Source organism: Strix aluco, chromosome 3 (assembly GCF_031877795.1).
Source record: "Strix aluco isolate bStrAlu1 chromosome 3, bStrAlu1.hap1, whole genome shotgun sequence".
Taxonomy (NCBI): Eukaryota; Metazoa; Chordata; class Aves; order Strigiformes; family Strigidae; genus Strix; species Strix aluco.
In genome coordinates, this window is record NC_133933.1 from 2,786,806 (window position 1) to 2,800,095 (window position 13,290).

At 41.1% G+C, this 13,290-nt stretch overlaps 1 long non-coding RNA gene across 1 annotated transcript; it reads left to right on the plus strand.

Moving 5' to 3' along the window:
• Positions 1–683: 683 nt before the first annotated feature.
• LOC141921652 (uncharacterized) lies at positions 684–3,530 on the plus strand. Its single transcript, XR_012622722.1, has 4 exons — positions 684–715; positions 1,722–1,790; positions 2,671–2,738; positions 3,436–3,530. It is a non-coding gene; the product is annotated as an uncharacterized LOC141921652 (long non-coding RNA).
• Positions 3,531–13,290: the final 9,760 nt, after the last annotated feature.

Here is a 13,290-nt window from a genome sequence, read left to right on the forward strand (position 1 = left end):
TAGCTGGTCGCTACACTGACATCTGTTTTTGTCTAGATAATATAGCATATCTTAATTTTCCCCACTCATTTGGAGTGTTTTGACAGGTCTTTACCAATACTGTACCTCTTCTGCTACGTAGGATAACAGCTGTTGGTAGAGTCTGTCAAACACCCAGAATAGGTTTTGTTCAATGCATTTACAAAAAAAAAAAAAATTAAAATTCAATGTGTCAAGTCCTGAACGATAGGAAGATAATGGATACACTATTTTCCAATTGTTTGCAGTAATGTAGCTAAAATCAAATGGGACAAAAATAAACCTCTGGGAATTGCATTTTGAGGAAAAAGGCTGTTGCAAACAGTTAAGTACTAGCAATGAGAAGGCAAGGGAATCCCCTGTTTCTGTTCCCCTGTTGGCCCACTAAATAAATCAGTGGGTTACTGGGGTACAGAGATGTTTACTTTTATGTAATTCGGGGTAAATACTTGGTGCATGCCTGTGAAATTATCAATCTGTTTCCTAAATTATATTCCTCTTACAGAAATAAGTAATCAGTGGTGTGTTAATTCTCTCCCATTCTTATACGTTGTGAATTCAAGCAGGGAAAATTCAATAAAGGGAATATCTCAGTGTTCTCCAGGCTGCTTATTTAAAGTTGTTTTCAGTTCACCTTTCAGTAACAAGTAAGCTGAGATGGATTGGCCAGAAGCCCAACTACAGAGCTCAAAGAGAGGTTCGTTTGCTGAGACTTAAATCGTGTGTGTGTGTGTGTTCATGTTCAGCCTTAAAGGTCATCCCTGATTTCAGTGGCTGTGATGTCAATGGGGAAACCCTGCTGCACTTTTGTTTGTCCTCATGTGAAGGTCTAAGAACGTCAAATAAAAGCAAAGCAACTACTTAGAAAAGTTTAAGGCTTCAGTATAGAAACTAACCACAGGTTCTTAGTGACTCCTAAGCAAGACTAGGTTATTCTATCAGCTTCTGCTTGTATATGGACTTGTGTCTTTTCTCAGTCACTAGTCCTTTAGCCTAGATTGTTTTGTTTATTCAACTACTTACTAAGGAGTGCTTTTGTTGAGAAACGTGGGATGATCTTGTATTTGTTAAGTAATGGATGCCACTAACACCAATGTTTTAAGATGATTTCTTATCTGAAATAATCAGACAGGATTAACCAGGATGCCCAGCAAAAGTTCCCGATTTATGTTAAGTTTTGGTACTGTTGTGCACTTTTTTCAAGGCTTTCCCTGACACCATGTCAAATTATTTTTCAATACCCAATAATTCTTTACAACACTTCTGAGAGGTTTTCTAAAATACCTGATTTAACAGATGAAGAATCTAAGACATGGAGATTAACTTTTTACAAAGGGTCAGACAAATTTTGTGGCTAACAACAGAAACTGAAGCCAAGTTCCCTGAATGTGCAAGATGGTGTTGTTTGACCCTCTTTCGTTAGAGTCATGTTGTCCATGCTTGCAGTGGGGATTCCCAGTACAAATCAGTTACTGTATCTGGCTGAGGACTGTTGTAACCATCTCTAGAGGCTATAACTGAAACCAACTGCTCATTTTTAAGCCACTACATATGTTATAGCCCACTATTCTTTCCTGTTGCTTTTTTATAAGCTTGCAAATTAAAGTCTTCCTTTCAGACCTTGATTACCTTATGAAGAACAAAAAATAATCACGATTTCTTTCTTGCTTATTTTTGGTTCTCCACAAAAAAATCTTGCTAAGAATTTTAGGACAACATGCAGTGCCACAGGTCTGTCAGATCCAAGTTAACACCTTACTGAGTGCTGATGGGTAAGTTCTTCTATTTTACCATTGTAGGGGTGGGTGAGGTTGGTTAGGGGGCAATCCCAAGAATTCCTGATAGTAGAATTGTAAAAAAAAAAAAAAAAAGTGACGTATCTTCTGAGGAGTTACTACTAGTATCTACAGAAAATGAATGGATGCTATGTGTATGTCCTTAAAAAAAAAAAAGGGGGCAAAAATACTGCCATTCTAAGTGTCCCAATTGAGGGTGGCTTTTTGTGTAGTCTTCGTAGAGTTTCTTGATTAGATAATCTGCTAGAGATGCTTTTTCTGCTGCTGAACAGTTGCTGCACTATCTAACCAGAGTTTCTGTGTGGAAGATGAATGTAGCTCTGAAGTGACTGAGTAAATCTTTGCAGAAGTATCACGTCCACTATTATGAAAAATCAGATATCCCATGATAGCATTTCAACGTAGGAGGCTCCATGCTTAAGGTCGTGCGTTGAAGCCACAAAGGCCTTAAGTATCACAAAATAACATTGAACTGCATGAACTGGAGAGGCTCTGTTGCTCAGTGAAACATGAATCCCAAAGATGTCTGTTAAGTATCGCAAGAGTGAGCAGTACAGGACTGTGGTCCTTGGTGTTGCCATAGGCTTGCCCCCAACTCACGACCACGATATCAGACTTATTTTGTTATCGTGCATTTAACTGATTGACTGTTAAAAGTTTTTCTTGGCTTCGGTAGAAGCCAAACTTTTTTTTATTTAGGAAGGGGTTGTAGCTACTGAGTGGAGTCAGTTGAATTATGAATGTTATGTATGTGAACTGGTATATTGTTACATCTTTCTGAATGAATGGTAGAGTTTACAGCAAGTTGCTGAGAGCCGTCTCCCTTAAAATACTTAAATGAATGTTGTGTTTGCAGGGCTGCGTATTTCTATCACTCAGACAAAATTCCAGTCAACCCAAGTGGAAGCTTTGCCTGTAAGAGAGGTACGTGATTGGGTTCTTGACTCTAAACTGTACTGTACTGCTATGAATGTATTATTGCGTGGCCTCAAATTTAATAAACTTATTCCTGTAATCAAAGCTTGTTCAGTGCAGTGAACAAGCACAATGAGCGTGCTTCCAGGGCCTAAGAATGTGCTATTGCTTCATGAGTTGCTTAAAGACCCTGAAATAAAGGTGGAACAACTACTCCGTTTGGGGAGGTTGACATACCCCTTCTTGTCAGCTTTAGGAGTGTGAATCTTCCTAGACTTACTGAATAAAGCTGTTGGTCAGTCTCTGTTGCTTGAACATGTTATGAGCAAAGATGGAGACGCTCTTGTGAAGGGAGCCACAGAGATTTCTGGCTCCCTTCCATCTTACTGAGCCAGAACAGGGATTTATGAAGACACCAAACTTCTCTTCATAAAGCACTGCTATGCACGCTACGTTAGAAAGCTCTGGGTTGGAAGATAGCCAGTATCTTCTGCAAAAGTTGAAAGACTTGTGGGTTAGAGCCTTATGAAGGGGAGGATATTGCAAAAGAGAGAGAACTGGACAGGAGTGCTAGAGAATAGAGTGGCTATGGTTGCTATTTAAGCGAAGCGAGGGTAAAAAACAACACTTGAGTCTGTTAAGCAGTAGCTATTTTGCTGTTTATTGTTTTCATGAACCATAATCAGTTTGTTTTCTATCACTTCAGGAGGTTCTTGCCACCACCTTCATCCCTGACACACTTGAGTCCTCTTCTTTCCTGGCTGAAGACTTCTCCTTCATCAGTTGTGGTGAATCAACTGTCTGTATATAACTAAGGAGCCAAACGCTCTGTTAAAGGGAGCAAAACTAACACTACATTTACTTACCCCTGGTTTTTTGTTATTTTTAAATTAATTACAAGGATGTTTGAGGCAGGGTTGTTGACCACACAAATATAGGTTGTTCATAATACATATAGTCTGGGAGAAACTGTAATTGCTATGCTATAAATAATTTATTCTGTGGTTCCATTCAGCTATATATTTAATTTTATTTTTCCATTCTTCTTCTAGGGGCACTAGTAAATATTCTTCCAAGCAAGGATAGTAATGATGAGACAGTAATTGTCTGAGTAAATTATCCATGCGGCCTTCTTCCTATTTTTTTTTTTTTCATTTCCTACATTTCTGGTGTCCTCTGGCATCGGAACAGAAGTATGTTAGTCCTAGGCTATGTAAATGAAAAGTTCTGTCTACATTACAATTAAAAACATGTCTGGTCACATGGCTTCCACTTGACCAGTTACAGCAGTGCTATTTTGCAAATAAGCTTTTTAATTGTGTTGCAAGTGTGAAGTCCTGAACTGACCAAGTCTGTAGTAACTGGGTCACCTGCCACAGAGTTTTTCGTGACGTAGGTCATAAGAATATTTGCAGAAGCAGAAGTGCTGTAATTGCATAGCTATACCAGTATTTCTGTTGACATTGAAGCTTAAAGATGCATATTCAGGAAGCAGAAAGAATACAATGGGTAACTGAAAAGGAATATAAATAATAGAATTTTTTTTAAAAATCCAGTAACTAAATGCCATGGATTTTTTAAGAAACATTATAATTATTTCAGGTTTACTTCTTAATGGGCTTTTTGGACCGCGAGAGCTGCTCACTGTTGGAGAAAGAGTTAGTAGCACAACAGAGCTCAGAGACCCCAGAAAGAACTTAGTGTACCACTGGATGAATCACTGTAAAACAAAAGAATAGTTCCTGGCCTGTAAAGCTGATTGGTAAGTATATGATAGGGTAATCAAAATATATACTTGTGAAATAGAGAGACTGTGTAACAGTATGTTGATAGCATCACATGTAGTTGCCTAAACATGTAAGAGATTATTAGGCTGACCGTGGGGTTGCCATGCAGCCAAGGAGCTGTAGTTTTGGCTGCCCACCCTGTCATGCTGTGGTGGCAGGATGACAAATCCCCCAAAGCCCTAGCAGCCTAAAAATAGAGTAAGAGAACAGGCGAAGTTGGTGAATCAGGGTAGCACCAGCAATTTATGAGATGGCATCTGTCAGTAAGCTGATCGCTATCTGTAAAGAAAGTTAGAATTAAAGCTTTTCTTGCAGCATGACTTTCTTCCTGGGACCGATAGTCTCACTTGAAAGACTTGGAGCAGTAAAAATATCTGAAAGCAGATTAGGTCTTGGTACCAATTTCTGAATTGCTGCAAACAGTCTCTCTTCAGATTGTTTATAGGTAGGTGGGAACCCTAGTAGTCAGTCGTACTTTAGGTCAATTTCTCTGCTGTTACTGTGTTTGAGTCTCCTGGAATCAGCCAGCTACAAAATTCACTTCTTACTGGACTACACAGCATCCATGCCACTGGGAACAGATTTGGTAGCTTGATTACTGAACTATGAGTCTCTAGTATCTCAAAAGCTTTGAAGTGGTATTAAACCTGAGTCAGTTTATTGTTTTTTGCTTTTACAGGATAAGAGAAGGTGGTAACAAAAACTAAACCAGCAGTGTTAATTTCTAAAAAGTAACAAACTTTTTGAAGTAGACCTATACGTTTGGCTTTTTTGTCTTGATTTTTATTTAAAGCAAGTGATTAGATAGATTGACAAAAATACATTGCACATTCAAGGGGGAACTTTGATCTCAGTTTATTTTCTGTTATGCAGATCATTATTTATGCAGGCTTCCTTTTAATGGAAACTCCTGGAAAAGGCACAATCTGCTATCTTTGACTACTTTCCTTGGAGATGAGAGCTCAAGATACCACAGAGACTAAAGCTCTCTGCTTTATGCATTAAAATCTTTACCTCCTTGCTCAGGAAGAAGCATGAAACCACACAAGTATGACAAGCAGTTAGAAGCAGATGTAGTGAGATTTATTAGGAAGGCAATAGTTTGCATGTCCTTTCAGGAAATCATTGTAGTGACCACGAGGGGGCATTTTATTAAGACACCGCAAACCCAACTGTATTACTCATGATCACTGAGGGAGTGGCATCAAGGCCCTTAAAGGACAAACTGTTGTGATGGCCAGGAGTGAGGCCAGTAGAAGAGTAATTGGGCACTTTATTCCAAGTCTTAGTTCCTACTCATTTGGTATTGGAGCCCCTAATGCTTATCTTCTAATTGATGGGGCTAGCGCAATGGAGAATCTTAGCAAGCAGTTACCTGTCTCAGCCTTTGTGTAACAGATCATTCAACAGATTGATTTTCAGCACTGCTGACTTGGCTTGCACCCCAGGGTCTCATTGGAGACTAATCCGAAGTGGAGATAGGGCATTCGTGGCTTTAGTACATATAATTAATTTTTTCTACACTGCTTGTTAAGGAACCTTAAGCAGCTATCTTTTTTTATATATATTTAACTTTATATATGACATTGCCCTTCTAGCCAACTCTAGGCCTTGTTCTAATTAATCCTTCTTGCCACTGGCTTGCTTCTGTCATCTCTTTCTTGGGTTAGGCCTTCTCTTTCCTCTGGTTCCTGTATTTACTTGCCAGAAGCAGCTTGTGGTGGCAATTCTCCCTTCATGTCTGTTTTGTTTCCATTCAGCAGGCAGTGTGTCTAGATCTGTTTTTTCCGCTGCACAGGGCAAAGAATCCGTTTAGTTCCTCTCTCTTGATGTGTATTGTGCAACAGATGTCTTGAAGTACTATTTTTCCTGGCTTGCTGTTCCTTTTAATCGAAAATAAAAGTCAGAAGATTGATATGTATATTCTTTACTCACATAAAGGAAAGTACTTTTTCCAAGCATCTGAAAATGTTCTGAGTCTCATGGTGGTTAACACATTTACTGTACATAAAGCACAATATTTCAGACTGGAAACTTGGAGGATGTTCAGATTTTACCTGTTTTCTGCAATATTAAGGTTCATAAATGGATTTGCTGTGCAGATGAATGAGGATTTATCAAATGTATTGTTATATGAGAGGTTAATCACTACATCAGTTACAAAAAGGATGTCAAACTTTCCCCAAATGTCCTAAAAGCAAAATTGACAAGTCAGGCAGCAACTGCCAAATGAGCAAGACTATGAAACAGCAAAACCCATCACTGTTCTGTGTGAGAAAGCAAGGGGTTTTACCCTTATAATTAAGAAAGCTTAGACTAATAATTGTAGCCTTATTAGACTGTTGGCCTTTTTAAGTAAATTTAAATTATTACTGCAGCATACTAGTAAATTGGATGTATAGGACACACAAAGTCCAGACACCGTGGAGACTTAACTGTGCAAGCGGGGTGAAGCAGTGGTGTTGATTGTGGCTTCCTCACAACTATTGACAGTAAGGCTTTCCCTGGTGAGGTGACACTGTGACACGCAGCCCCAGGCAATTTGTGGAAGGGCTGATGCTCCTCCAGATAAGACAAGTAGCTGGCCAATTTACAAATTGCAGATATGTTTTGCGTACATAGGAGGACTTTAGGCATAAAGTCTGGTCCCAGAAGGTGTTAGGTATTTTTGTTCAGCCTGAAGAGTGGTGTCGCTTTCTGTGATTCCTGGGTGGAATCCTTCACTGCACCAGTCAGAACTTCATGAATCACTGGGCTAGAGATTTAAAAGTAAGGTGTAAGACTTCAAATTAAAAAGAGATATATCTGGCAGGGCTGTACCGAAACAATGTGCCTTTTATCTCTTTATTATTGACTGCACATTTGGTCTTCTGAGGCTCTTGAAGCTCAAGGTGATGTTAAGTAGCCTAAACACCTTGGGAGCCCTGAGGAAAAGGGGAAGTCTTGTAATGAAAACCCAGGTGATCAATTGTTCTCCTCTGTAGGTGGATCCGGTGCATAATGGCTGGCTGGTATGTGCTGGGGTTTTGGGGAGCAGGAGAATTAATATGAGCATACATTGCTTATTTTTTTTCTGTATGTAGTTTTCATGTTACAACAAAGGTACTCTAATAGCTTGCTGTTGCCAAAGGGATGATTCCCATCCTTCTGTCTGCCTCCCTATGTTTTTTTTGTGGCTGCAGCTAAAGCGATTCTATTGCTTCTGTTTGTACCAGCAATAGTGATCGGGCTTGTTAGAGCTATCTGAAAAAATCATTCTGGGTAAAAAAAGGTGGTTTTCTGCTGATTTAGCTCCCTATGCTCAGCCTGAGTTCATCTCTTCCCTAAGTCCTCTTACTACAGCACTACAGCGTCAGATGAATCTTGATTGTGGCGTAAGGAAGTTTGCAGTTTGTCCGTTTCAGAGGTCCTACAGCTCAGCTTCACTGTAATAGGAGGATTTTATGTAGCGCAATGGAAAAAGAAAACCCTCCTCAATTTTTTTCTTTGCCTGCCAACAAACATGAAAGACTTTTCTCTATTAAAATAATGCAGCAACTCCCAAACTGTGGTATGCGTTCATAGCACCGGGATGAGGAGAAAAGAAGAGGGAACACCTGAGAGGGCTGGAGGAGAAGGTGCCTGGGAACTTCTGCTCTGAAAACTAACTCTGGGAAGGAAGAAAGGACTGTGAATTAGAAATTTCAGGCAGATTTGTCCATTTCTCAAACTAAAACCAGTGTTATACTACAGTTCCACAAAGCTGGCGCCTCTGCCAAAATCAGAAACTTGTTCTGGCCTTGGTGCCACCACATTCCTTGCTGCTGGTACAGTCATTTCTGTGACTGTACATGGAACTGTCTCAATAAAAACTGAACCAGCAGAAAAACAATCTTTTTGTTTCCCCCAGGTTACTTTTAAGCAAGCTCCCTTATGGCCAAAGGAGTGCTTGCAATGGCTTAAGAACACATGTGAATTAGTTGCCTGGAGGTAAGAGAGAAAGAGGGGAGACTGCCTTTTTCTGACACTACCGCAGTCTAAAGTGTTCATGAAACTACCATTTTACTGTGCTCGGCACTTTCATATAATAAGCGGTTCATCCCCTGAAGAAGTTGCATCATGAATGAATAAGGTAGAAGTGTGGGAGCAAGGAAGTATCTTCTCTGATTCCTGTTGGGGAAATTGAGGCTCAGAGAATTAAATGACTTGCCTAAGAGTAGAAAGGCTGACTTGCCAAGAGCCAAATTCCAGCCTCCTGAGTCATAGCCTTGTGCCTTATCCACAAGACCAACCTTTCTTTATTACCATTTCCTTTCTCTCCACCCTGTTCTGAGAGGAGGCATGGTAGCATTGTTCTATGTCAAACTCAAAGCATGATACGGGAATGCTTTCAGCAGAATGCTTGAACGACCTTTGGGTTTATCACTAGTCTGGAAGCCATGACTTTTCTTGGAATGGTTTCTACACTAGAACCTTCCTCAGGACCAATATCCACAGAAGCTTTAACCATCAAAAGGCCTGACAGTGTTTAAATAAGAGGTCTTTGAGATTAAAAAACATACTTCAAACAACAAAATGTTTCTTAAGGCATAGAGGATTGGAAATTACTGATCAGGAAAGCATGTGAGGCTTGAGATAGAGTGGACAGGAAAACAGGACTTCATTCTGTCAGGAGATAAGTGAATGATTTTATTGTTTTTATTCCTAGTATGATGTACTTTATTAGGAGAACCATATTCTAGAAGTACCTTAGTGCCTGCTTGGCTGCTTAACCAGGCCAGCGACAAGCAGCTTATCTTTGATCTAAGTCAGATAGCTGGGGAACAGGAAATAAAGACTTAACAGTTTGCCTGTGCTGATTTTATATCACAGCAGGCTTCAGCAGACTTCACTGGGCAATGCCTAAGTGCCACTGAAGAGCCATCATCCTAGGCTGACAAATACCATGTCAAACACTCAATCCTTTGCTGCGGGAAGTTTTGGTGGCATGTGGTTTTTTTTGTTTTGTTTGGGGGTGGGTTGGTTGTTTGTTTGTTTTTTCCCCCCCAACTTTTTTCTTCTCTTGCTTGTCCCATGACGTTCCCTGCCAGAGCAGAAAACTTAATTCCGTATACCAACCTGGGTGTTCACTGTGGTAGTGCAGCAGCCAGTGAAAAGCAGGAGGGAGGACTTGTCTTTGGACTTGATAAGTAGAGAAAAATGGGCTCTTAAAACATTTGCTTTAACTGGAAGACAGGAAGTGAAGCACTGGATCAAACTGGTCTAAGAATTCTGGTATCTCGCCTCTGGCTATAGCTGAAGTCAGCTGACAAAAATAATAGTGATGCACCTGGCTTTTGTTATGCAATGCCACAGGAGGGGAATTCCGTCCTGCTTTTTGCAAAGATCTGCATATACCCAAAGTTATGACATGTTTTTATACTTCATGTCTGTTGCTGACCAGGTTTCTGTAATTATCAGTGCTATACTGCAATTGTCTACGTCGCATCACTCTTGGGATGATCCCTGTGCTATAGATTCAGATCATGGCAGAACAACGGGGTAGTCATGGGAACAGAAGGGTCTTGCATGATTTTGAGTAAGGCCTCTGTAATTTGCTTACATTTTTGTCTTTTACTTGGGAAGCATTCTTGGTTTCTGTAGAACTTTCCCCTAGTCTAGGAGCATGAATGTATTTTAAAGCAGACACACTGGTCTTAGGCTGAAAGACCATTTTGTCCTGCTATCGTGCTTTTCCCTGGGCATCAGCTTATGGCTACAGTTGGAGAGAGGAAAAACTCTCAAGAAAATGGCTCCACTCACACTGTCCTTCCTCCAATAACTTTGCTCAAGGACTTCCTGAGCCTGATCTAGTCTCCGTGTATTCACGTGATGGGAGCGTATAGATCTTATACAGTGAAACACTTCATATAGCTGGTTTTCCTCTGATTTTATTATAGGTTGTTTTCATTTTAGGGAAGGGGCGTAGGGGTAGAGTTCAAGTTTTGGGGATGCTGTAAGAAGTGCAACCCACTCATCTTTTTCTCAAAAATAATCAAGAAGCAGGTTGTACCATAAACACTGGTGTGTATGTAAGATACTGCCTCAATTTCTAACCTGCAGTCAAGGATTATCTTTGAGTAGCCTGTTCCTGCAAGCCCTAGGAGTTAGAGTTCAAAAGAACTGGGGAAAAATAGGGAATGTTTATTGATGTTTTAGTCATAACATGATATTTGTATTGCCTGGAATATTGCCCTTAATTTCACATCAATTTGGACTGCGTACCCTACAATAACATTTTCCTTCTGAAGAAATGAGTAGACACTTCTGTTTTGAGCCACAGAGTTTCCCAGGTGCCTTGGTCTGTGTTTATTCAGTAGCGTCATGGGCTAGAGAACTAGCTGGGAACCAGTGATATAAACTGTATTTAGGGAAGCACCTAAATTCATTCTTCCCGAAGGCCACAGTTTACTAGCTGAGATTTTGCAAACCAGCCTGAAGATAAGAAAGGAAAAGTGTTTCGTCGCTTCATATGCCTGTACGGACAGCTTGCTTTACATCCAAACCCAAATCTACGCTCCAGCTCCCGGGTAATAACCTCCTTTCCAGCTTCAGCTAGCTGAGAGGAGTAGCACCCATTTCCCTCTTAAAACATTGTCCAGATCACGCCTGTGACCTGCAGGGATGCCTCGGTGCTCCTCAAATTGGGAGCATTGCTCCAGCTCTTCAACCTTGTGAATGAAGGCTTGTCCAAAACTGTTGTGGCGCAGGCAGGTGATCAATTGAAAAAAAAAAAAGGAAGTAGCTTCTAATATTAGATGTTTGTGAGCTAAATGTGTTTGGACGTGGGCACTTAGCGGAGAGAAATCTGGGTTGTGCGTTTTCCTATTTGTTGCCTTGATGCTTCTTTTACCACAGAGCAGCACAAGCAATGAGACACTGAGCTCTGAGCACCCTCTGTGTTAACATGCCATCCCCTTGGCATCTTCCAACCCCATGGCTGAAAAGGCAAGAGAAAAGCACCTACCCTCACTTCAACCCCCAGCCACCACCTTGAAGAATGTTTTGTTTGAGGTCTCTGTCGGTGCATGCTTTGTGGTTGTGTGTGTATGTGTAGGTAAAATCTAAGTTTGATATAAAGTATTAGAACCACTTTCCTGCTTTATTTTATATCATCGGTCACAGGGAATCCAAGAAATCCCTGAAGACATAAAGATCTGTTCCTAATTTCTCATAGTTCTAGGGCACTGCTGGTTTGTACCTTTCTTGGTTTTTTTGTGGGAAAGAAAATGAGAAAATTGTATTATTCTGGCAAGAAACTAACCCACAACCATACAATTATTTCAGCATACTATCTAAATATGATCATGTAGCTGTTCTTCCCTTTAATCTTCTAGAGCTAATGTCACAGCGGTTTTGATTTTTCTCTGTGCCCCGTAGGATTCTTTATTCTGATTTCAGTTATAAATTTGATGGGGGTGTAACAATCCTACTGTGTTAACAGTGCTATGTATGTATGTTGTGTAATGTTCTTCCCAGGATCCTCTTAAGCATCTATCTCTCTGCATCAGTAGAGCTTCATGGCTTCACTTTCTCAAACCCATTCTCGGCGTATATCTATTTAGGTGATGAACTGTGAATCTTAATTTAAATAAGGAAAGTTTTGCTTGCGGGAGGGAGAAGGATAATTTTCTTTTGTAGGAAATACTATATAACTATGAATGATGATAGCTGGGCTAAATTAAGGTTATAAAAAGTCCTGTTGAGATGGACCACAGTGCAGGAAGAATAACAGCATTGGGCAGTCTCTTCTGCTCAGCTACCTGTGTATGGATTTGCAGATTATAGAACAGCATTTTCAGCTGCAGTTCATTTGTATACAACCCCAATAATCTTTGCTTTTAAAAAAACAATAGTAAGAAAAAGAAGAGTCAAAAGCTACTGATTAATGTACTTTGCTTGAGTGCTTTTTGCTGCTTTTCTTGCTGTTTTATTGTTCCTTTCAAGGATACTAATTCACTTAACGGCATCTTCACCTGTGAGAGTGCCTGGAGTAAAGATTTCAGAAAACAAAATTATCATCTTGTTACCAGCTCAATGCAGTCTTGTACCAGAGATCTCTGTGGCTTTGCTCTTCCTCTCTTTCCAGCTGTTTTTAATCCCATTTTGATATGTTTGTTCCTTACCGACCCCTCTACCTGATCCAAATTTGGGGCTGTAGAGTTGTTCCCCCAGTGTTCATCTCCACCTGATCACTCTGGGAGATGTGTTTCAGATTTGGATCTGGAATACTCTCAGGGTGAGGCAGATTTTTAAGTTGACTGTTGGAACAGCAGTCTAGTTTTTGCTATTATAGCTGTCTGCGTGTGAAAAACGTGAGAGAGAAAAAGATGGGTAGCGGGGGGGGCTTGGTCTTTGGAGGCTTGCAGCGAGGGAAAGCAGGGGCTGGGAGGGATGATGCGAAGGCACGTGCCTTTAGGCGCTGAAAGAGCGTGGCCAAAGGGCGGCTGAGGGTAGGACTGGCCGAACGCCTGGGGAAGAAGCGCGCTCGAACCCCCTCTGAACTTCGACGCCTCCCGGGAACGGGATTTAACGCCTGTTTTTGGACTTATGGCTATCCCCGAAGGAAAGGGGCCCGGCGGACAAACTCCTTCCCGCTGGGGAAGGGGGTGTTTTTTTTCCCCTGCAGTTTCCCGCCCCTTCTCCTTGGAGCGGGGACAGAGGCGGGGGGAAGGATTTTCGGCTGCCGGGCGGGGCGCGGCGGGGGCGGGCGCCGGGGCGGGGGGAGGCACCGCGCCTGGGCCGCCCGCCGGGAA